The following is a 25,444-nucleotide window of genomic DNA, read 5'->3' as shown; positions in this document are numbered from 1 at the left end:
TTTCTCTGCTAGACTGAAAGCTTCATGAAATAAAACTCATGTTCATCTTATTCACCACTCTATGCCTCTTCCTAACAAAATATCTGGCATTTTTGATTGAATGAGAATCAAAATGAAGATGAAATTGACCTCAAAACGTCATACAATTTTTTTTTCTTTTTTGCTTGCAAGCAACCCAAAAGCAAATTCTAGCTAACTTAAGCACATAGACATCTGTTGGAAAAATACTGAACTAGTTCATGCAATCTAAGATCGAGCTGAAATCCAAAATCAAAGGAAGGCAGGAATAAGGATATCTTCCAGGATTATGACTGTAGAAATTCCTTGATCTTCCCTCTAGAACACCACAGTTACCAGGTTTAAGCCCAGCAACTTCTCTCTTTCTTGCAGTTCAAGTTTAATGTTCTAAAGGGTAAGTAACATTTTAGCCCATCTTGGGTCAGAAGTCAGCCCTTTGATCACTCAATTGCACAGCCAGAAAGCAAACAGCCACTCAAATAGGTACTACTCCAGAGAATCTCACTCAGAGACCTCAATAAGTTAAACTTCATTTCAAAGCCAATGTTTTCTCCTTGTCTAACACTGATTTATCTTATTGTTTTTCATTTATTAATATAGTCTGTGAATTCACCACTTGGACTACTTCCCCTCTCCCTGCCCCTTCATGTCCTTTCTATTGCCAAGTTTAATTAATAACCACTCTGTTATAAAACTCTAATAAGCATCCTGTGGTCTTGGGATATCCACTATTCTTGACTAACATATACCACTGCTCTCAAATTTTTATTAGATGTAACCATTGCTCAGAAGCCTCTGAGCACATTTAATGAAAAAGTAGTAAAGAAATATAAATGTTTTCAAACTTCTCCACAAAAAAAAAAAAAAAAAAAAAAAAAGAATGCCAAGGAGCTACACTTAGATGTTCTATGGTTATAAGTGCAATTCTTTTGTTTAATGTATTTCTGGAAAAAATATCAGAAGCCAGAAGGATGCAGACTGAAGTAAGTGGGAGAGCTTCGTTAAGAATGCCAAATCAAGAAGCTGGTTAGAAATGTACATTTTAATGCATTTGGAAAAATGACTGAAGCTAACTTTGAGTATTTGTTGGAATCTGGTTCATATCACTCTGACAGTGTAAAAATTTCATAGCTTTCATAGGTAGCTCATTGAGTTCTTACTATCCCACTTATATTCATCTATTGTTTAATCCTGTTTTCTCCTTTCATTCTGTCCTGATTTCATAATACTTTGCTATGTGTTGTAAGGAAATGACCACAGACAATATGCCTCAAGAATATCATTGGTCCCCAAATTCTGAGGAGTGGGTGATCTGATTTGCAGAAACACTTCAGGCTTGCCAAGGTTAGCAAATAAAAATATAGGACACCCAGTTACATTTGACTTTTAGATTAAAAAAAAAAAAATCACCTTCAAGATCTATTTATACTAATTATGTTGTTTATCTGTGTTTATTTGTGCTCTTAGCTCTTGAGGAGAAAGACAAATGACTATGAAGTGAACAAAAAAACATCTAAATAAATGCTCCCCTCACCACCACCACCTGGAGTGGTCATACATGAGTATTTCTGCCTTTTACCCATCAGATGAAACTCAGTAAGACTTGAGAGGTCATTACGGTGAATCATGAGTTTATCAAACAACTAAAAAAAGGTGAGGAGGTTGGTAGTGATGAGCAGGTTAAGGGCAGGCCTGGCCTATCACTGGCACAGGAAGAAATGAATTTAAAAGGAAGTAATTCTGGCAAGACAAGAATTTCCTTCTACGAGAATGAGGAGGTTTATTTTAGTGAGATGCTGTCTCTTCTCTCGCCTGGTGGGGATAAAAAAAAAAAAAAAAAGAGTGGTAAGCTGTGAGCTCCCAGTTTGTCCAACCCAATAGGTCCTTATTCTGTGGAGGCTGCTGAGACCAGAAGCCTCACATGGCACTCTTAGGAGAAAAGGGATACACATGGAACCCCTCTGTTCACTTCTTCCTGGTGGTCTGGGCTTATCCTTCACATTGCTTCCTTGCTAATTTTGTAGTTAGCCCAAGTGCAGCTCTTTTATAACTGCGAGTGTCATTTACAAGGACACTTGGTGTCTTGGCATACATCAAGGGGCATGTTACCTTGCATTACGACACGACAGGGAGGACATCTCTTTGTGATTTATCAAAGAACAAAATCATTTATTTTATGAACTCATCGAATTCTTCCAACAAGCTTAAAAAGCTATGAAACTCCGACTAAATTCTACTCCGGTGACTTCGATAAGGGGAGGCTGTTGGCTTCAATCAGCGATAGGCCTGGGGCCCAGGAAACACCAGTGTGAGGATTAAGTTGCATAGAAAAAGAAGCTTCCTTTACTTTCTCTCAGAATGGAAAGCAGTTTTGATGTTTCTTCTGGTTGCTTCACCAAATTAATGATGAGCTGAGCAGCACTGCAAACAGGTTGACAAAAATGCTGGTGTGTGGCTCATCTGGGAGAGCAGGTGGGAAAAGTCTAGCTGGCAAAAGCAAGATTATTCACAATGTCACACTTCATCAGCCAGATTGTTACTGGGCCAGATAGAAGATGTAGAGGACAGTTGCTCAATTAATGGTGAAGAGGTTTTATTCCAGTATTTAGGAAAGCAGAGCTTAGCTAAGAAAAATCATATTGTGTTATTTTGAATTCTTCGGTGGGCTATCTTTAGTTATCTAGATGTGTCCCTAACTATTGGGACACAGTTTTAATCAAGTTAGTTTGCATCAAATCCTTTTCATCCCCCCCCTTTTTTTTTTTTAAACCATGACTTTGAGTAATCTGTAATCTGTGATGTTCCACACTACAGCCCTGACGCTGTTGTATTCATCGAATACTGATTATGGACTTAAGTCTCTGCTGAATAAGAAAATCATCATTTTAAAAAGTTGGCATCAGATGTTGTGCCTGCATTTCTCTTATTTAAAAAAGAAAGAGAGAGAAAGAGAGAGAGAGAGAGAGAGAGAGGCTATCTTCTTCCACAAAATAGGACCGTTTCTGCTTTAACCCATTTGGCAAGAAATGAACATATCTGCCGTCAAGAGGATAGGGATTTGGCAATGATTTTACAAGGTAAAATCCTGCAAGGTGTTTCCATGGGGCACCACCAATGTGAAAAATGCTGCTGGTGGTTTGCCAGTGTGGGAAGCACAAGTTGGCCAAATACACCTCTCTTGCCCAGGTGCCTGCTTAAGCCAAGAACCCTGGGGTCACTCCTGTCTAATGAATATTTTTGTTGGAGAAATGATTGCAGGGTTCCCCAATTATGTATGAATGCCTTGTGCCAGAGTTGCCTGTGACATTGAGTTAAAGGTCTGAATTATTTTATGTGCTTTGGATCTCCAAATGTTTGCAACTTGCTGATTTGCAGCCTGAGAATTTGATGAAAGAAATGAAAGCTTTCCCCAGGAAAAAAGTGCACATAAGCACAAATTTGTGCCATCTATCCATGGACTCTGGTTAAGGACCTCAACTCTGGTGATTTATACCATTTCTCCAGCTTTGGTGGTTATCCAGAACTCGGAGAAATGATTCATTGTGAACACATTAGCTCAAAGCATCAAAGAAGTTTGAGAATCTGTTGCCTCCTGTTCCTTTTACCACGAGGGTCATCCACTGCCGAGGGCAGGGGTCCTTCCAGGTCTCTCAGGTCCTTCTGCCATCTGTCCTAAGGGGGCCCACTGAATCTCAAGGGGACATTCCATAGCAATTTTAGGGGCTCCTTTCTTCACTGTTCTCTTGGGCACTACCTACTACTCTAAAACAACTACCCGAAACCAAACTGACCTCCTCTGGAAATTTGCAGCTTGGTGAATGGTTCTGGGTTGCAGGACGACATCCCCCAAACAGTGTCTGTCTTTCCTAAAAGGTAATTAGATTGCCTGGTTCCATTTATAATACCAGTCAGAGCTTTTAGTGAACACCTACTATGGGCTAGACCCTTTGCACCAATTCTCTCTATGCAATTGTTTTCCCAATCCTGCAAGGTAATTTGAAAAAAGGAAACTGAGATTTCAGAAATCTAGATCATTTTCCCAAGAGGTCTGATCCAAACTTCTCTGAAAAGTATTCCATCGCCAGCACCGCATTGTAGGTTAAGTACCAGCATGTGGTACATTTCAAACTGTATCATAATTGCTGGCTGACCTGCCATATTCTAACACTTCACTGTAAGGTTCCTCCTGGACTGAATATGTACTCTAGTGCTTGCTCAGTAAATGAATGGTCATCAAATTGGAGTCTAATCCTGGATCAGCTACTAACAAGTGGCCTAATTTTAAGTAAGAGGATTATCTCCTTGGGTCTCAATTTCCACTTCTGTCAAAATAAGGGGGCAGACATAACTGGTAAGAACAGGCTCTGATACAATGCATTACCCACTACCTGGCAGTTAAATGATAAGAACCATGGCCTCCATCAAAGATGGGTGCCTCTTAATTGTCCATACGCTCCTCCCTCACTGTGTGCAAATGCCAAAGGCTAAATTGACTTAGGCTTTGCTGATAAAGGCCTTGCTGATGAATGGTCCTCCACCATTACTAAGGGTAAAAGTGTTCTTTATGACTCTATTTGGCTGGCGGGGAGGGACCCCAAGAAGTTTTCCACTTTACCTGCCATTAAGATTAGTACCAATATAAGAAAGATGGAAATTGGTTTTTAATGCCTCTTAACCCTAAACATTGATCACTAGTTGCTATTTGGCAAGATGGCATACTAGAACACATGTGAATTAGAAGCCCATGTCCTTCCCTAAAGTCAATTTCCAGGTTAACTCTTTTACTTAGCAAGACCAGAAAAAACTAACCAAGAACATGATAAGGCTTTTAAAACTGTTGAGAATTGATCAAGTGTCCATTGTAAGCCTATTTTTCCTGCTCTAAGAAAAGTGTCAATGAAAAATTTATTTTATGTTCTTGCTATTAAGACTACAGAACAGTACTTAGCCTAATTCCTTGGGCGAATAGCAAGGCTTACTGCATTAAGGGGAAAAAAAAGACTTCACAGAGTAGAAGAATTTAGAATTATAACTGCAACACTGAAAGACAACATTTTTTTTCCTCCTTAGCACTTAAGAAGTTTCTCGTCAGGCTTTTAGAAAGCTTCTGATTAAATAATAAAGTAGACTAGCCAGTGTAGATCAAAGGGTATTTAAGGGATATGATATCCTTTTCCTTCACAACAAGCATCAGAATAGTCCAAAGGGAAAGGAACCTTGAAAACATTTTCCTCATCAAGTACTCTGAAGTGGACATCAGGGTAATATATGGCCATACTTTAAGACCGTACCCATCCAAACACTATGATCTTGCCAAGGATATTGTGTAAAAAATAAAGGAGATTTTAAAAATTGGAATAAGTAGAAAAAAGTACTTTGGACATTCTTTAAAAATGAATCACCACCTTAGACAAGATCTAGATTTTTACTACCTAAAGCACAGAACAAGTTACTTAACTTTTAGCTAACATTACATTATGGAGCAATTAGTAAAAATAATACAGAGTGTAAGATTAAATACCTGGGTTTTCAGGTCTCAATGGAAGGTTCGACTGGCACAGATTAAAATTGGTTCACAACAGAAGTCACATCAAACTCATACAATCTCCTGGAAACTCATTATTTAGAGAAGTTCCACCATTCAAACAAGTTTACAAAAGCAAGACCCATGATCCTGCTCCCCATCAATTTATCCAACATTTGTTACCCACGTATGTTTATCAAAAAGCCCCTCTAGGAACGCTACTAAATTTCTTTTGAAAAACCTTATGACTACATCAATTGAAAGAATATTTCTAAACATCCTTCTGGTCTTGAGGAACTTTAAAACAGCAAACCTGTGACTATTTCATGATTCAGAGAAATTAGCCCTTTTAACTCATTAGCTAGGATCAGACTCTTCACGTTGCCTTACAACATTGGATCAGCAAACCTTTCTTGAGCATCTACTATGTGCCAGGATCTTTCTATAATTGAGAAGTTCATAGTCTATGGATGAGACAGGAAATCTGGATGGAGCAGACAGATGAATGACTAACACCTTAGTTGTAGTCAACACGGAAATGGAGAAAAAAAGTAGAGCAAAGACACGTAGATGAAGATTTTTAAAGCAATAAAGGATATAAAATGAGAGCTTATGAAAGTACATATTGCCACAACATATGTGAGGATTTTTGTGGAGACTATGCTTCCAGTTGGCAAGATTCAAGGTATCTACGAAGCCACGTATAGTTTGAACTTTGATCACTGTGGTACTGGCTTCTCTACTTGCTGCATCTGAATACAAGATGGTACCAGGGAGGTATGGCCACCAATAAATTGCTCATGAGTTCCTATTTTTGGAAAACAGGTCTCTTCCTCATCTGCTGAAATCTAAGATGTTTCATTTAGAGTCTCTGTAACTATAGGCTTAAGCAGAACTTGCCTTATCAGCATCAGGGAATCAACTCCTTTGGGTTGAAAAATAGTAGTATTAGCTATCATTTACAAGGTTCTTATTATGTGCCAGGCATGCATCATGCCATTTCATTTTCATAAAAACCGTCGAGATGATGTACCCCACTGTGCAGATGAAGACAAGGCTTATAGATTTTAATATCATGTCCACGGCCACATGGATTCTGAGTGGCAGACCATGTCTTAGAAGTGACACAGGGTTGGAATTTAAGCCTTAGCCCTTAACCACTCTCCTACTCAACTTCTTCACACCCTTTCATCATACTTTGAACTCACATATCCAAGAAACTACATAATAAAGGCATTTACCTATCAAGAAAACAACATAATACTTTTCCTGGTTGTTTGGTTGCTCATGAATTGCCCTAAATTTATAAGGCACTTCTTTTTTTTTTTTTTTAAAGATTTTTTTAATTTATTTATTTGACAGAGAGAGATCACAAGTAGACAGAGAGGCAGGCAGAGAGAGAGGGGGAAGCAGGCTCCCCGCTGAGCAGAGAGCCCGATGCGGGACTCGATCCCAGGACCCTGAGATCATGACCTGAGCCGAAGGCAGCGGCTTAACCCACTGAGCCACCCAGGCGCCCCTATAAGGCACTTCTGTATTAAACAAAATTACCCAGATTTGTTGAGGTTTGTTTAAAATGCTAGTGGGCAAAAGAAGACCAGAATAGGAAGCATTTTCCCCCCAATACTTTGGACTCGCTTTCATTCTTACAGAGTATCTTTTGACACTAAGTTCATGGAACCAACATTCCTTCACATCTTCAAAGCACTTCAGAGTGTATGAGACCACCTATGGACCTAATGGAAATGGGAAGGATGACAGTAACTCCAAAGTGTCTGAGAACACTTAACATAAAAACAAAACAAAACAAAACAAACAAACAAACAAAAAAAAACCTTGCTTCACATGTACCAAAAGATGTACCATATAAAAATACAAAGCCTCTTGTCATCAACAGCTGTGATCACTTTAGAATGAACCAGTACATTGTGTGCTAAAGCGACACCATCGATCAAGAAGCCAGTTTCTGGCAGAGTGCTATTTGTAGTTACCTTTGCTTTCTCTGAGAGACTGAAGAGGATATGTAAACACTAACACCTCGTGAATGCACTTTAACTTCCATTTAGCTATAGCTTTACTCAGCATGACTACAGATAAAGATGGCAGTAAACAATTATTGGAGCTTAATGAACATTTAAAAAAAATAAGTACCGAGGTCTCCCCTCTACTTGTGGGTTTTGAAATCATTGCTTATTTTCAGGGATACCATTTAATTTAATTGTATGATTCTTCTGCACTCAGTTTATTTCCCTTCTCAAATTGCAGCCTCATGTTGTTCTTTGTTATTTGTCAGAACCTGGTGAGTTGTTTTGAATAGAACAGATTTCCCCCTCCTGTAGGATGATGTTACTGCATAAGAACGCTGCAGTGGTTTTTATAGAAAACTTGAGAACTAAGAACCCTGGCCTGCTAGCCTGGCATTAGCTACTTTGTATATCTTAATGCATACATTGTATTAGTGAATATTCAAAGAAATGAAGACTGATGGCTCAGCTGTCTTACTTTTTCTGTATGTGATTAGAGAAAATGCATGTTCGTACACACACACACACGACATACAATTCTGCATCAATATGTGGGTTCATAAACTTGCATGGAGATAAAAGATTGTTCAAGTAATAACTCTTCCTAACTAGCATGGTGGTAGGAGGTAGTAAATTTCAGAGCCCCAGGATTTGAGAATGAAATAGACCACAGCCTCTAAAGCTGGTAAGAATAGGTATGTAGCACCACTGTTTTGTCAAATGCCAGAAAAAAAATTGGTCCGTGTGTTTTCTTTGGTATACCTGTTAGAGATTCCTCATTTCCCTTTTAGGCAAAGCAGTTTCAAGTTCCTATGGATGATATAATACGCCAGATTCTCACTGCAGTAATAAGAACTGGAGTTCAAACATGGTTTTCAATATCCTGAACATAAGAAAAACTAAGATAAATTTTATTTTTTATGTCCCTGTGCTTACAATACTGTGTATACACATGGACCAGAAGTTCAGTACAAAGGAAAAGTAAGGAGGGATGTTTATCTCCTTCCCTTTGCCCTCCAAAGCCCAAAAGATTTAGAATTTAATGTAAGACAGAGCGTATAAACTTGATTTTTAAATTGTTCTCAGATAAAGAGCAATGATTAACTGTATTAAAAAATAAAAAGTAGTAACATGAGAAAAGAGTAAAATTATAAAAAGCATATAAAATATATAAAAAGCATATACAATTGTATACCAAAAACATAATAGCAACACCATTTGGTGTTAGGGAACAATTGGGAAGCAGTTTTATCTTTTCCAGTAAGTCCAATGTAATGGTGAAAATAATGATCCTTACACTATGAAGAAAAGCCTAAACTGATCTCTACTTGCTCAACAAAGCACAATGATACGTTCTATACTTTGTGTCCCTGAAACAAGAAATATTTTAAAAAACTGGCCACTAAGGTTATAAACTTCACCTATTTGGAAAATTGGTTTATTTAGTGCAGATTATTTCCCAACTGTTCTAGACAAAGTATTGCTATAGCATTGTCATGCGTTTAATAATATGGAATAAAAGTAAGTCTTTAAGATCACTTTATAATCTTATTATACTTTTCTATAAAATGAATATAATTCTATTTCAACTCCAGAATAGGTAACTAAAAAATGCAATCATTTATTTTGCTTGTTTCCTAAGAAATGTCAGGTTAAAAGAAATAAATGTGGTTGTTTTGAATACTCAATTATTTTGGACATTTTCCTTTTATATATTATAAGTCATTCTGCTCTTATTTCTATTTTATAGAAACCAGAATTTCAGGAAAGGGACATATACAGTGATAATACAACCTAAAACTTACACATGTGATTTTAAGATGACAACAGTTATTTGTAGATTTTAGACTATGTTCCATACTGCTAGACTGAGTAAAACATATTTGCCCTAAAATCTTTTCCAAGCTCACAATATGGTCTCTAGTTTTGAGTGATGACAAAGACAGACTGGTAATCAGAAAGCAGGAAATTAATTTTTGAAAAATCATTAAAGATTTCTTTGGAATCTGATATAAAACCATTTCTTCAAGTCCACTAACTGCATATCCTTCAATGATTTGTTCTATTTTACTCTATTTACTCTTCTACTTTACAATTTTGATTTGAACTGCATTGACACAAAGCACATTTTCCTACATATGTTTAAATATCCAGTCCATGAACCTACTATGTCCGTGCTGCTGAGATTTGTACGGAAGTAGTATGCTCAAGCTAATGCAAAAAAGACTTCAAAGTTTTGACTGAATTTGCATAGAGACATAAATTATCCAGGATATTCAAAGCCATAAATTTGCTGTAGGACATACATAGCTCTCTCGTGGCTTATGGAAGCACAATTCTCTTTATTTCACATTTGTCTGTTACCAGGTTTTCTCCAAGAACCTTTACAGGGTTTCTTCTTTGGCTCATACTGTTTTTATTTCTATATTCAGAATGTGCTACCTGATACCGGTTGCACTTAAAAGTTAACAGTATTGGACTGCCTCAATGAATTTATGCTGGGCCCTTCCCTTCTCACTGTGCTCTGCCTAGAACACACACACAGGTTAGTAGACAAACTGTGGGCATGACCTGAGGTAAAAGTAAAATGAAAATTTTTGTGTTTCAGAATTGTTCAATTAAATATGGTTAACCACAAGAAAGATTTTATTTGGCTATGCATGTATATAATATATATGTATTATAATATACACTATAGACATAATATATAATAGATAACATATACAAAATGCATCTACACATATTTATTTCATGATATATAACTTTATACACACACACACACACACACACACATTTATATATATGTAAAACAAAAGTCTACAAATATGTTGTTTGGGCCAGAGGACAGCATATTCCATTCAACATAAGAAGGAAATTATTTAAAATATACCCTTTTAGTTGCAGTCATTACTGAAAGTTTCAAAAGAGAAAGAGTTTAGAAGAAAATGGCAGTTTTTGCATTTATAAAAAACTCACACAAAATATGAATTCCTTTTCCCAAATTAACCTCAGGATCCAGGATAAATGTCATAATGTCCCCACAAAGTGATAAAGGCTAAGAATTAGGCCCTAAGTGACTACCACAAAGGCATTTCATAAATATTTGAAATAACTGTCCTTCACTGTTTAAAAGAGCTATCCTCCTGTTTTGGTCTACCCTCTATCCACCCCACCCCCCATTTTTAAATAAAAGATATTGTTGCCAAACTACTAAGCCTTAATCATTATAATAAAATTAACGCCCTCTTTTCAGTGCAAAGAAAGTAATTAAGTTTATCTAAATATGTATTAGCTCTTTGTATGTAAGCTTCATAGAATTCATTTTAAAATCTTATGCAAATAAAAAAGCATAAATCAGTAATTTCATGACTAAACATTATTTTGTCTCTTCATCTTTCCAACATAAATTTTCATACACATACAACCTATAATATAGACAGATGCACGCTTGATGCAAATTAGGTAACATTTTTTCCCCATCAACATTTTAACTGCTGAGTTGATATATTTAAAATTTTTAATGATATGGATAAACGTCTGATCATGCTGCTTTAATTAAGTTTTTTTAAAAATATGTTTTGGAAATAAAAAAACATTATGAACAATAAAGTGAGTACACATTTGTTTGGTACAGGTCAGACTTTACTATGATGTAATCACACATTTTACCAAAGTGTGATATTTAGTGCATGGAAAAAGAGGACTTTTGTCCTGCCTGTGACATTTATGAGAATCACTTTACAATCCAGACTTAACTGAAAGGAAAAGTCATAGGAAGTTGAACATGTTGAGTTCAAAATAGCATTGTCTAAAAAGTCCCAAAGAAAATTAGTTACAACTAGAAAAATTACAGAAGCGTTGAAAAAATATAGCCCCCAAATAAGAAATTCTTTAGCAATAAAATGTAGAATGAACACCATCAAAACCAAAACTCTCTCTTAAAATGAAATGAAAATACAACTTATTAAAACTGTCCTTATGATGTCTTGTGGGATAGGAACAAAAGAATTACATTATTTAATTGGAGACACCTCAGGAGAATCTTAGGCTATGAACCCAGGTCTAATTTAAAATACATTTTTTAAAAATGGGAAAATTCCGTAAAAGTTGTAAGTCTTGCTATTTATTTATCTAGATGTCTCAACCCAGACATCTCTCTGCCATCAAAAACTTTCCAAAAAATGAAATTATTTAGAAGCCCCAATTCAGTGTTTTCCTCACATGAAATTATCCCATTGGAATAAAACACCCATGTTTCCAATGGAAAAAAAGAAAACAACATTAAGACGATTTAATAAACTACTTAAGGGAAGCTGAATACCGAGAACGCCTTGCCAATTTCCACAATGAATTAAAATAGCCAGTCCTCATCAGTGTCTTTTATAGAAATAAAATTAGGCGCATCATGAAATCTGTCACCGTACCTGCGTGCACTTTAAACGACTACGGCACACGCTGTAAAATCTTCCCTCTGAGAAATAAAGCACACTTCATTTAACTGCTGCAAAACACTGCTGCAGAAAAGCCCAGTGCATTTTTTTCGGGCAACTGATCCAGCCTTCCACCAGCCCTGTGCCCTTTGAACTCCCTTCTGCCCCCCCCCACTCCCCCACCCTCGTTTCTGCAGTCAAAGCCTCAGAGCTGGTCTCATTTGCATAAGGCTCAGGCAGCCCTCCAGCAGCCGAAACGGAATGCTGGGTAAGGAAGTGTGGAACCGCAGTTGTGCCTAATACCTGAATCACCAGAGGGCTGGAACAGGCGATGGGGAGTGGGCACGGACTTCTCTGGGCTGCCAGCATCACAGACCCCATGTCTATTAATGGATAAGTGTTTTTAACTCTTTGTTTTAGAGTCCTGCTTTTCCCCCCCTCCCCACCTAAAGAAGCTGTCAGCAGCAACTATGGTAACCAAGGAAACCCAAATAGTCAAATACTTCATTTAAATACATGTGGAAAACCAATTTAAAAATTTCATTAACTTCTCTTGTTTTTGAAACATAGCTATTTTCTTTCCCATTGGCATACATATTGCCGGCATAATTAGGGACATGGGGTATTTTGTCTTGTGGAGGTGGTGATGGTTTAAACAGCATTTTACAGGCATAAATATCTTTTAGTTACTGTACACATACACGAAGTCACTATAGTAAATCTATAAAATGTTAAATGTGCCCTAGTGTCTTAAAGACAATCATCCTAAATGGTGTTCGAGAAATTAATTGTTAAGAATTTAGCTCCCAAGATGCCTTTCAAACAATACAGCAGTAAAAATGTAGAGCAAAGTTAAACTAGGTATTGAAATGTAAAGATTCATGTAGCAGGAATGCTTGTCTGTCTTTGGCAAGGATGTTCAGTGTTGTGCTATTATTTGCTAGAGTTATTTCTTCCCTTGTCTTCCTACACACAGCAATCTCGCTATTTCAAACATAAACTTCTCTACTGCTCATAAACCCAAGAAGCGGTTATTTTCTCGATACAGAAGGTCATGTGTGTGCATATTTTTATAAATATACATGAAGGCACACATTCTTTTCTAAATGGTGAGTCAATGGAAATACGCATCATCACAAAATTAACCCATTCTTTTTTTGAAAATTAAGCTAATTTGTTTTTCTCCATTAGTGAGTGAATGATATGTATAAAATAAAAGGTTTTATGAAGTATTTTCCACCTATCAAAAGATACATAAAATGAAAAATAACAGGCACACAACCAACATAGATATATATTACTGTAGTTAAATATAAAATGCATTGTTCTAACAGTAGCATTATTAACATTTTAAAATTCTCTTATTTAAAAATTTTTCATTTAAATAACTAAATATGTCAAACCTTCCTCTTGCAGTGTACAGAAAGGCATCAATAAAAATCTGAATGATATATCATAAATTTATAAAACATGTGAACTATTATAATACAGGATTTTTTAACACTGGAAAAATAAATGTGAAGCTTTTTATTTGAGCAATTTATTAGTAGCATTCTGATTTATATTATTTCTGCATATATAGAAGATTAGAAATCATCGGATGCATTTTTTTCTTACCCATAAATTTTTAAATAGGACAAATAACTTTTCGGTTTACTATAATCATATAAACATTTCTCTAACACATCTGACTACAGCAACAATTTAATCACATTGGGTCAATTCAAGTGCATCCTTCATATTACACACTGCAAATGCCTTGCAAAGTTTTTGTTTAAGGGAAAACACACACTAGCCCATCCTAATTTAAATCCAGTCCAACACAAGGAAGTGTTGAAGTCATTTATAAAATCACTGACCTGTTCAAATAGCTGTAGTCTTAGTCCTTGCACTCTTTATTCATTAGAATCCAAAATAAATTGATTATCATTTTATAATATGTGTCAGCATCACCGAAGGCACTGTTCTTCCTGGTTCAGCGGAATCTTCTTAAATTTGCCAGCCCTGTGTTTTATTGCTCATACCGTATGCTTTATTGTTCAGCGACAAGAGCCTCACTCTGCACAAAGACTCATTACCTACTGCTCGCTGCACGGCATCAGCCTCACTGAGGCTGCCTATATGTGATCACATGGGAGTTTTGTCTGAGAAAGCCAGGCATGCCACTGACTTCACTGTGTCTATGGATATTTTTATCAGCTGAGGTCTGCTAGGAGGAAGGAATAACAGATTATGAAGCTGCTCTAAGTCATTAATGCAGCCCGACTTATGGAAATCCTTTCACAAGATTTTTTATTATTATTATTATTATGGAAAATGTTTGAGCAGGCATTCAAAAGAAGTTAACTAGATTTTATTTTAATAAGAGGCTGAATAATAATTTAAGGAAAGGGAACTAGCAAAAAGCGGTTTTCTACCTTCTGCTTTCTGAAAGTACTTTTGTATAAATGTTAGTAAAGAGCCTTGCTCAACTGAATGATTTGACAGTGTGTTTTAACCTTTAGATTGCTGGGGTTTCTTTTTCTTGGAGGAGGTTATTTTCTAAAAGGATAAGTGGCTGTTTCCCTCAAAATCTCCTTAATAGAAAATCTCAATCCCTCATAGATACTACATGTGAATAAAAATAGAGTTATTCTAATTACTTTTGATAAAGTAGATAAGAGGGTGAGTCTCTTATTGATGTATATAAATGAGGTAGGTGATTAATTTATCTTCTCAAAAGATGACACATTCCTAGAACAGCTGACTTAAAAGAACAATGAAGATTTCAATTTAAAGATCTAAAGGACATGTGTTTCATATTAATTCTTAAAATGCAGTAACTTATTCTAGACAGCTAACCTCAATAAAGCATATGGTTTACCTTATCTGATTTCAGTGTTAACAAGTAGTTTCAGAGCTGACTCTTTAACATTTACAGGAATTTTCTGCTCTACAGATATTAAATTAATATCTATACCCACATGTGTGTATGTACATACGTGTCTACACATGTACATACATATATCATCAGATTAACATTTTTAAAATGTTTCAATAATTAAATAATTGCCCCAAATCATTTCTTCATATTCAAAAATAGATTGTGGATCTCCAAATGAAAAAGCTACTTAGTTATTGGAACTTGATGAAAAAAATTGATTTCTTATCTCTTTAATAATCTGTCTATATTGAATTGGTAATTAAAAGCTTGTTGCTTGTTAATCTCAGTTGAAATTTTATGACAAATACATGCAAAGTGCAACAAAGAGCACAGACAGAAAAGGCAGAAGCACCATAAATGAAGACCAGAAAATAAATTTTCTGTATAGACATACAGTACATTTTAATAGTATTTGTAAATAATTCAGTAATCTTAAAAACAGTAAACATATATACCTGTTTAAGCCTTCCATTAATAAGAAATTATTTTCTGGAAACAATTACAACTTAAAATTTTTGGTGTCAATTGAAATTTTTCAAAAATAATTTTAAGCCAGACTAAGTAACTGTAGCTAAATAGCCCAGTCCCTAAATACAATGACATAACATCATTCTTTACAATATATTTTTGTTGGGCTAACATTGATTTAGAATGTCTTATGACATAAATAAATGCCTTTTGGTGGACTTTTCTTAACATTGAAAACTATTCAGATATGTTTTAAATGCCACCATTTTAATGCATTTGTTCCAAAATGCTCATGTTCATTTTTTTCCTCTGCACACAAGAGCTACGCTAAAGCTACAAAACCTTGGGGCATTAAAGGAAAAAGGGAAACAGAGTGCTCATGTATTATAGCATGCCTCTAGGTTTTTAAAGATATGTACATTCTAGTTAATATCCTTGATGATGTCATCATGTTAATGTACAAGGAAATAAACAAAAGGCAGCCATTTTTCTTTTACTGCATCACTTCAAAAACAGTGAAATAAAATGGTTGCCAAATGGAAGGAAAGAATCAGCAGAAAACCAAATTACTTCCAAATTCTTGAAAGAGGGAGGGCAAGGGGTGTGAAATTGGAAATAAAAACTACATGTATGTAAAGTTTGAATGAATGGTTGTAAAGAAATAATTTACAATAAGGAAAATAAATAAATAAACACAAGGAATATAGAAATAGCTAGCAATTAAAACAAATACCAGTAAAATAAGGAGTGTCCCACAGAAAGACTATAGTCTATAAACTTAGTATATATTAAATGTAAAGGCCCATTAAGTCCATTATTATTTTTTTTAAAAAAAAGTATTTAAAGGTGGATGACAGAGCTAGAAAAGATCTAGAAAAGGACAGAATGATCATGAAATAGTAATAACCTTTCCAGGTCTGCTATTGTCTTAAATGACCTCGGTCATTTGGTGAATTACTCTAGCATCTCCTGCTTTAGTTTTTAAGTCTGCAAAACAGGAACAGCAAAATCTTTGGAAAGCATGTCATGGAAATACATAGCAATATTTTTATAGTTTAGTTCTCTAAATTGGCTTTGACCAAGAATTGTCAACTAACATTAATAAAATAAAAAGATGAGGTAAAATCCTAATGATTGTTTAAAAGAATTTTTAAACACATTATCCTAATAACAGAGACAAACAGGACTTTTGGAAGCAGGAAATGATTTTTTTTTCTAATAAATGCAGAAAAAAATAGAAATAAATTTAGTAACTAATTTAAGACAACATTCATAAAATTGTCTCAGGATTAAAACAAATTACAAAATATACCCATCTTTCCAATCAAAATTCTGGAACTCTCTGTCAGTGACATGACAAGGGAATTACAGCAGAGCATCTGATTCTCACATTACACAATGAACAATGGTGTCTCTGCTTATATAACAGTCTCATCAGCCAAGAATTCTTAAAATTTGAAATTAACAGAGAAACACAAGATCAGAACTTAAAGGAGCAAATCCCATCCAAGATTAAAAAGATGTTTTAATTTACTTTGTTACACTAAAGACTGTGAATTGAAAAAAAGATACTTGTTTCTTACTATTGACTCTTATTAGTTGGTTTTTCTCTAATGGGAAAGACACATCCTAGAATCATTTCTTCTGCCCCCCTGCCCTTTTCTACAAAATAACCAAAGCTTATCGGAAGTAACCCAAAATGGGTGCTATCCAGCTCATGCAGTAACTGGGGCAGAAACATACTAATTGGATGATCCTTTGAACATAAAGGAAGACAGAGGAAAATTACTTATACGATCACCCGTGTTTCCTGTAACTGTATTAAGTGGCATATATATACCAGCACTTCCTGTTGGATTTACCCTTGATCAGGCGGGATTTTCTTGCTGCATTTCACCTCCCTTATAACACATTCAGAGAAGTCAATAAGTTGCCCATGTCAGCCTCAAAATCCAAGACTAATTCAATTCAATTCAACAAAACTTTATCGAGAGGTCACTATGAATGAAGCTCTGAAACAGTTGGTAGGGATATAAAAAATGAAATATACACTGTTCCTAAGAAGATTATAGCCTTTCTAGCTAATAAATAAATAAGAAGAAATAAATTGCTGAGCATGTTATGGACGGGTAGTAAAGTATGGACATGTTTTTAAAAGTTTGAATATTTTATTGACTTAACATACATTTTATGTATAATCAATACAATTTCTACATTTTCAGTATTGTTTCCTAAAATCAGAAAATCATTATTGTAATTAAAAATCATCTATCAAATACACACACACATACCTGATGGCTGCAAATTCTATGCTATACTTGTCATCAGGAGGTTGAATCTTATTTCACTCACCTTTATTGTAAGTTAGTATTAATGATTTGCTTAAATAAGAGAGACTGCAAAATCGATGTTTTGGCGATTCTGAGGCTAGGTGCTAAAAAATGTTGCCATTTCTACCTGAACCTCTTGGAACACTCACTCCAGGAGCCTTGACTGCCACATAAAATGACTGACTACCACAAGACTGCCAGGGTGAAGCCGCCTATAGGTTCTCGGGTCAACAGCCCCAACTGAGCCCAACATTTTAGCCATTCTGATGCCTGACACATGTATAAAGTGCTATCTTGGACCCTTGGAACCTACCCATCCACCAAATGGACACCAAAAAAAAAAAAAAAGATCCTAGTTGTCACTATGTGGAAGAGAATCACTTAGTTGAGCTTCTCTCAAATTTTTGTCCTCCTGAATTCATAAAATATAATAAAATGGTTGCTATTTTAAGTCACTAAGTGTTGTGGTAGTTACTTGGCAATTACTAACAAAAACATATTGACATGTATGGCAGAGACAATACAATAACCTAAAGTACATGAAACTGCAAGCTGATACACATATTCAGTGAAAGCAAGGAATTTCATTCAATAAAATGAATGCACTGAATGGGTTTATTAAAGGAAATACAACTTGGGAGAGTGAAAAAAGAGAAGCAAAAACATTCAAGGAGTATTCAAAGCAAAGAAGGACTGAGTTATCTGAGAAGACTGTGCTGAAGGAAAGGGATTTCTGAACGAATAGGAGATCAACTGCATAACTAGCCCAGAGAAGAGGAATTCCCATTTGCAAGATGGTACTTGGGGAAAAGCCCAGAAACAAGAGGAAGAGCTTAACTGTGAGAGGAATTTTGAGGAAATATGGATGACAGACAAGTGATGGGAGGTTGAAAGAAAAACAAGAAGTCTAATGATCCTTCTGGGAGTGCTCTGAAGCTTGAGATGAGAAGATTTTGCAACATGGATGCTTAGAAGTCTCCAAGACATAAGAAAAGAGGTGTGGTCAATGTGGCTAAGAAGGCAACTCTAACAATTGGAAAGTGGCTAGAACATGGGGCTCTGAGGCAGCAGCAGGGAGGCTGATGAAGAGGAGTTGGGAAGAAATGATGAGCATCTGAACTAAAGGTACTGAGTGAGGAATGAGAAGAAAGGGATTCATCATGAAGAAAGACAGAATTTCAAATGGGTTGGATGAACCAGTCTCTGATCTTCTTACAGCGTGAAAGTCAACAGTTCAACCAATCAGTTACCAGTGACATATGACAACTGGAGAACATTAAACTGGTTTTGTTAGACAGATTTACTAATTTCACAGGTATTTTCACTTGTATTGGGCTCAGTTTGTCAACCTTCAGATATTGTGAAAATTTGTTCCTATCAAACATTGTTAATGTTCTGTTTGGGAGGCTGCAAAAGACTGAAACAGCAGGATCTTCCCTAAATAAACTATGTAGAGGACAGCACTTAGGTTTCTTCCTGTTGTCTGATTCCTAAGACAGGAAAACACTGTAGGGAAAAGACAAATACACCCCAGTTCTGCAAAGATTATAAAAAAAATTTTTTTTTGGAGAATGGGAACTAAAACAACACACACACACACACACACACACACACGCCATTACCTACCAAAGTAAACAAGTCTGTGGGGGAGTTTTATCCTTTTGAATCATCATTCTATCTGGATATTAGGATACCAAAGGGGAAGTTAAGTGGCCAGTGAATGGCCACTCAGAATGAGGCAGGTAAAATGGCAGGAATAGCTCTGTAATTGCTGCTACTGCACATACAATATGTACATAAATCATGGGAACATGGCTGGAAAGAAGTCTTTATGCAAAGTGACCCAGAGAAGAAAGTATCCAGATTTCCCCCCTGCCCTTCAATCTCTTTACCACCACAAAGGAATTAAAAAACAGCATTTATCAAGAGAAAAGAGTAAATGAAGCAAACCTCCTCCCTGAGAACACAAAGAATACATTTATTTCTTAGTAACCATCAAAGTTAATTACAATGATTTCTTCTTATGCTGAATTAGATGTCTAACCTGGGACAAAAAATATGGAATCAAACAGCATACACAAAAACCAAACATGAACTGAGCAGGTAAAAAAAGAAAAAAGAATAATTTAATAGGACCAGCAGCTTTTCCTTTTCAATGGGAAGCTCGCACCGTAACTGAAAGGGCTGCATTTGGGGTAAGGTACTCAAAAAGATTTCCTATATTTTATTTCATCCAAAGAATCAGCTGATGGATGGAATCTACTACAACTTGTATAACAGAGTCATATAGAGACAGCTTTGGCATATTATTTATGTGAGTTTGTCCATTCATTCATTCATTCATTCATACAGTTTTTCATTGCACACTCACTGAGCACTCTATGCTCAGAACCCGGTTCAGGGCTCTGATAGTTGAAAGAAATTAATGAGTCACAGTCTACAAACTAAGTGGCTCTCCATCTAGAGACATAAAAAGTTATTGTCTAATGGGGTAAGTTCTGTAATTGAATAGTAAGAACATCAAGGCAGGAGTGATTAATACTATATAAAAATAGCTAAGTTATTAAGCACTTACTAAGACCTAAGTGCTTTACTGTGTATGTATTAATTAACTCATAGGACCACTGCAAAAACCTATGAAATAGCTACTTTCACTATCTCTACTTCATGGATGAGACCATTGAGGCCCAGACTGGTTAAATGACTTGCCAATGTGACAATCAGTATCCAAACTCAGGAGTATGGCTTTAATGCAGTATGGCTCCACTGGGAGCATGTTTCCTAAGGCAATCAGGGTGGTCTTCACAGAAGGGGTGACATGGGAAATAAATCTTAAAGGATGTGCAGAATTTCTTTTGTGGAAAAGGAGAAGTGTATTCTACGCAGCAGGGTTGGAGTATATAGATTCTGAGGCATGACTAATATACGTATGAAGGAAACTAAAAATTTCACCATGAGAATGATAAGGTTATTTGATCTTCATGGGATTATGCATTTGGGATGCTGGAATGTTTGGAACTCACCTTAGTGTCAGTTTATACTCACAGGGATGTTTAAATGTCTTGCTTGTGATTTATTAGGTAACTCTGGAGAGTGAATTGGCGAGAGGGGCTAGAAGAAGGGAGACCAAATGAGACTGCTGTAATTTCCCAGAAAATAGTTACAAAGCTCTAAATGAAGACTGTGGCACGCCTGGGAACTGAGAAAAACATATTGAGAAAGTAAATCAACAGATATTTAAGCTGGAAGTGAGGAAGAACCCTGAATCCAGGAATTTCAATATGGGAGACAGCACAGATGAAGACACCACTAGCCATGGTTAGAAATAGCGAAAAAAGTTTAGATGTGAAGTCATTCTGCAGTAAACACGGAAAGCCTACCATGCACCAGGCAAGAGTATAAAGTTTTAAGGATACAAAGATGTCATTTTGGCCCCTGAGTGCTCAATGCCTGTCAGAGGAGCTCACAGACAAAACCTGTGACCTAAATACACAACTCCCTCTATCACAGATAACTTGTGAAGGTATAGCATTTCTCTCTGTGAACTGATTAAAGGTTAAAAAAGAACAAAGACTGACTTTTCCACAATAAAACTTTAAGTCTGAAATACCATCAATTGAACTTAATTGTGGTGGTCATACATTAAAAAAAAAACCAAAAACACAACACCAAAACTATATAAAAGTGTTTTGTGCAGATTAAAATCATAATCCAGATCACAAAATCCACTTCCATGCTTTCTAGTAATCATACAACATGAAGAAATACATGAAATAAATTAGATTTCTCCTTTAGGCAAATGTTTTAACGAGCTTAATCCCGTGGCTTGCTATTAATGCTAGTGACTGGCTTCTTTGAAATGAGACATGCATTTTCTTTCTTATTCATATAGTCAGCTTCCTCTTTAGTATTCATTATTCATGTCTATTTTTATCAAAGAGCACGATTACATGAAACCATGATCCAAGCATGTTTGGCTCTAATTTTTATCTGTGGAGGGAAGAAAATTAAACACCCTTACTATACTGGAATATGATTGTTATGGACATATGTGTTCATAGTATATACATGTCCCATTGTATTTGAAGGTGGTGCCACTTAATTTGGGTGGTCAAGCTAAAGGACAGATACTCTTTTCACACCTGTTTTAGTTTAGAATAGCAACATGCCAGTGGGGGTGGGGAGCCATCAGTCTGGTATATAAACTGGGAAAAACAAGTTTTGATCATAGTCTTAAGAAACTCTATCTAGATATTCTAAGAATTTCTTATGTCACTAGCAAACCATGTTGGATTAAGAATAAAAAGAGGTATAGACACATTTTATTTGAATATTACAATCCGTGATAACTTTAGTTGACAACCCTGGATACTGTAGCAATTGCTACTCTTCAGAGGCTATAGCATGACTGGGATCTTTGCCTCTTTAATTACTGATAGTTATCTATGGAACACGCAATTATGATAGCTGAGAAAAAGAATGGAGCGTCCTATTGCTACTGTTTTCCAGCCATTCACAGGGAGATGACTCTAACCTTGTCTGTTTATGTTTGTTACATTGTATTTATAGAGCGTGTCTCTGACCTAGAAAGCTGATGGGGACATTTCTCCACTAGCAACTTAGTCTAATTTACTGTGTTCTGCGGCCACTACGGAGCCAGGTGGCAGCAATAAATTTATGGGTTCATGGACTACAGAAAGAATAAGGCTTTTAAAGACAAAGATATTTCAGGATAGCATACTTAGAATAATTAAAACTTGAAATCATCTACATGTACTAAATATAGATTAATGTGGTGGAATTTGAGACTGCTCCTAAAATCAGTATCATTATGACTATAGAAAAACAATAAAAAATGTGTACAAAATTAGTGAAAAATTTTACCAAAAATACTACCAAATACTATTATGACTAAGATGTATGGAAAAAGACTGGAGGGAAACTAAAGGTCTTAAGGGAGTATGTGTGACTACAAAGCAATACACACACTTTGAGGTCAATATTTTAAATATTATGTAAGTATAAAATAATTGGAAAAATAGAATCAAAATCATAAAAATAGTTATCTCTTGGATGTTAGGTAATAGATGATTTTGATTTTTTATTTTGGCTGTTTGAACATTTCATGAGTGTTCTTTTTTTTCTGTTACTAGTAATACAACGTAAAATGTAATAATATTAAAATTGTTGTATTGAATTTAATTATGCTAGAATTAGTTCAATAATAAGAAAAGCATTTCAAAATAAGAATATTGTTCAAATGATTTCAGCTGCTGTACGTTTAAGCTTTTAGATAGCGGGGAAATTGAACTCTGTCTCCATATTTTACCCTCGGGCTAGATTGGTGCTTGATGCCATCCTGTCTATGAGGCTCCCTTAAGACATGATTACTTTTGATTGATGAACAGATAGCTTTCCAACACTTTCTTTGAGTAACCACACACTGTATTGTTTTTTTCTCAGTTCACTGTGGAGGCACTGTGAGGAGGTTCACATATCTACTCCCACCCTCTAAGTGGCAAGGGACCCAAGGGGGTGACTGCAGGTGGCACAATGAGGTGTCAGTGAATACTCTTACTTCTGACCCAGCTGCAGAGCCCTACATTGGGGTGAGCTACTTTACTTGCTTGGAAGAAAGAGATTATATTATAACAAAAAGAGTAAGGGCACTAGAGAAACCTGATACATGTTTAAAGGAGAAAGAGTTTAAGAATTAAAAAAAAAAAATCTGTAGCAGGACTTTATGTAGCTCCAGTAGAAGTTTAACAACAGAAGAAGTAGAAGGCCGGGAGTGAAATGCTGAATTGGGAAAATATTAGTGTCTTCATACTGAGTCTTCCTTAGGCTTGGAGAGTGCCTGCAAGACGAAAGTCCAGCAACTGAACTCTTGCTTTCTTGCTCTCCCAGAGAGATGCTCAGTGATGCTGAGACATCTGAACCTGGGCACATTGTCAGTGAATCTGGGTACAGTTATTAATTTTATATTGGCAAGAACCAACCATAATAGAGTCTGAGAATGTTTACTAGGAAACAACGTGAGGGGCAACTTTTAATCTGCATGGACCAATGAATGTTTGGCTATAAATGGCAGAGTTTGGAATAGAAGCCCATTTATAGTCCACAGTACAGTATTAATTGTAAGATGGATTCTGATTTCTTATATTCTCTTCCTCTCTTCATCAGGTGAACTCTGAGTCTCTCTCAAGTCTCACTTCAAAGGTGCCGTCCTAAAGCCTATCTCCAGATCTTTTGCCCATGGGGGAGAAAGAGGCCATTCCTTTCTCTCTCTTCCATGTTTATTAGTCTACTATACGTTTTACAACATCATACTGTATTAATGTGTTTGCATTCTAGAAAGATACCAATAAACTGGGCTCTCAAGACAAAGCCTCTGTCATATTCATATTTATATCCTTAGAGCTTGCCGCAAGCCTTTCACATTAGAGATGCTCAGTGCTGTCGAACAAGTTCTTGTGAATGTGTTTTTAGAATATAAAGTGTACACAGCCCTTTAGAAAGCTGTTTTTAGAATGTCTGATAATGCTGATAACATGCAAGCTGTTATACGGAGGATAGGATTATTGTTTAACACTCATTTCCAGTGTATGTTTTTGGAGTTGCCTAAATTAAAAAAAAAAAAATGATGAAAAGATGGAGATCTAGCACAACCTTCCTCTCCTACCCCCCACAACAGTTAGGAAAATTAGATCAGACAGGATAACTTGCAGTTTGTCTCCTCTTATAGCCATTCCATAGGTGGTAACACATTTTCAGCTTTGTTAAAAATTCCTCCTATTGATAAAACTTCTTGAGCCTTTTTCTCAAATATCAACCAACATTACTATTCCTTTTGCCAATAATTTTTTCCCTTCCCTTCTTTACCTTCAAATACAGAAAAAATGTGCTTTTGCCCTTCTATTTTGCACACACTTACTTACCTAACACAGTCTCTTTGAAGTCCTAGGTAGATTTCTTTTAGACTACTGACACGTGCATAGCAAGAGGGATTAAGGCTTTGCTAATGAGCCTTTGCAAACATTTTCATGTTTTGGATCAACACATCTGCCAATATGTAAGACATTTTAAGAATACTATTTCTGTCCACAGAGGGTTCTGTCAATTCGTGACATGTGTTAAATAAAACTATGTAAGCTAAATTAAAATGTCCATGTGTTAATATTACATATAGAAGAACTTTTCATTTGTATTCACTCAGCATTAATTTCACTGGACCTCAATAGTCATTAACATAAGAAATATTTGCTCTGACATTGATTGATAATGAGCTGTCCCTCTCTGCCCTCAAACCTACAACAGATGGACCACAAAGAAAAAGGGTTTACAAAGTAGAAATTCCTTCCTAAGTTTCTGTCTATCACAACTGTCTATTCTTTCCTCTTCAGGCAAGGGACATCCTGTGCTATGGAAAATAGATTTCAATTTAGTTACAGAGAATTTCACAGGACAAAAGAGATTTTAATGTGCCCTATATTGCACCAATTTCATAAACATTGGCATTAAATTCATAGAAGAGAGAGTAAATGTAATTTTATAATATTTGCAGAGAAAATAAAATCCAAATGAACAGTCCATTTTTGGATTCAGTGACTATATTGCCAAAATTGAAATGACTTTTTGTGGAATATCAAGAACACAGAACAAACAGAAGAATTATTATTGAATTGGAAAAGTAAGAAATTATTCTTGGAGAGGAAGGAAAAAGATCT

At 35.8% G+C, this 25,444-nt stretch overlaps 1 protein-coding gene across 6 annotated transcripts in view; it reads right to left on the bottom strand.

The window, feature by feature from the left end:
• CSRNP3 (cysteine and serine rich nuclear protein 3) overlaps window positions 1-25,444 on the bottom strand; it is a 199,457-nt gene that overhangs the window by 77,115 nt on the left and 96,898 nt on the right. Inside the window, exon 1 of one of the 6 annotated variants that reach the window (XM_032880346.1) lies at window positions 13,856-14,079. The exons of 4 other annotated variants lie outside the window; for them this stretch is intronic. The gene's annotated coding sequence lies outside the window, so the exon portion shown is untranslated. Of the gene's footprint in view, window positions 1-11,990; window positions 12,120-13,855; window positions 14,080-25,444 lie in introns of those variants that run through there. One more of the 6 variants, XM_032880347.1, reaches the window with a different exon arrangement.

Source organism: Lontra canadensis, unplaced genomic scaffold (assembly GCF_010015895.1).
Source record: "Lontra canadensis isolate GAN:19392208 unplaced genomic scaffold, GSC_riverotter_1.0 scaffold69, whole genome shotgun sequence".
Classification (NCBI taxonomy): Eukaryota; Metazoa; Chordata; class Mammalia; order Carnivora; family Mustelidae; genus Lontra; species Lontra canadensis.
This window is presented reverse-complemented; position numbering and strand designations above follow the sequence as displayed.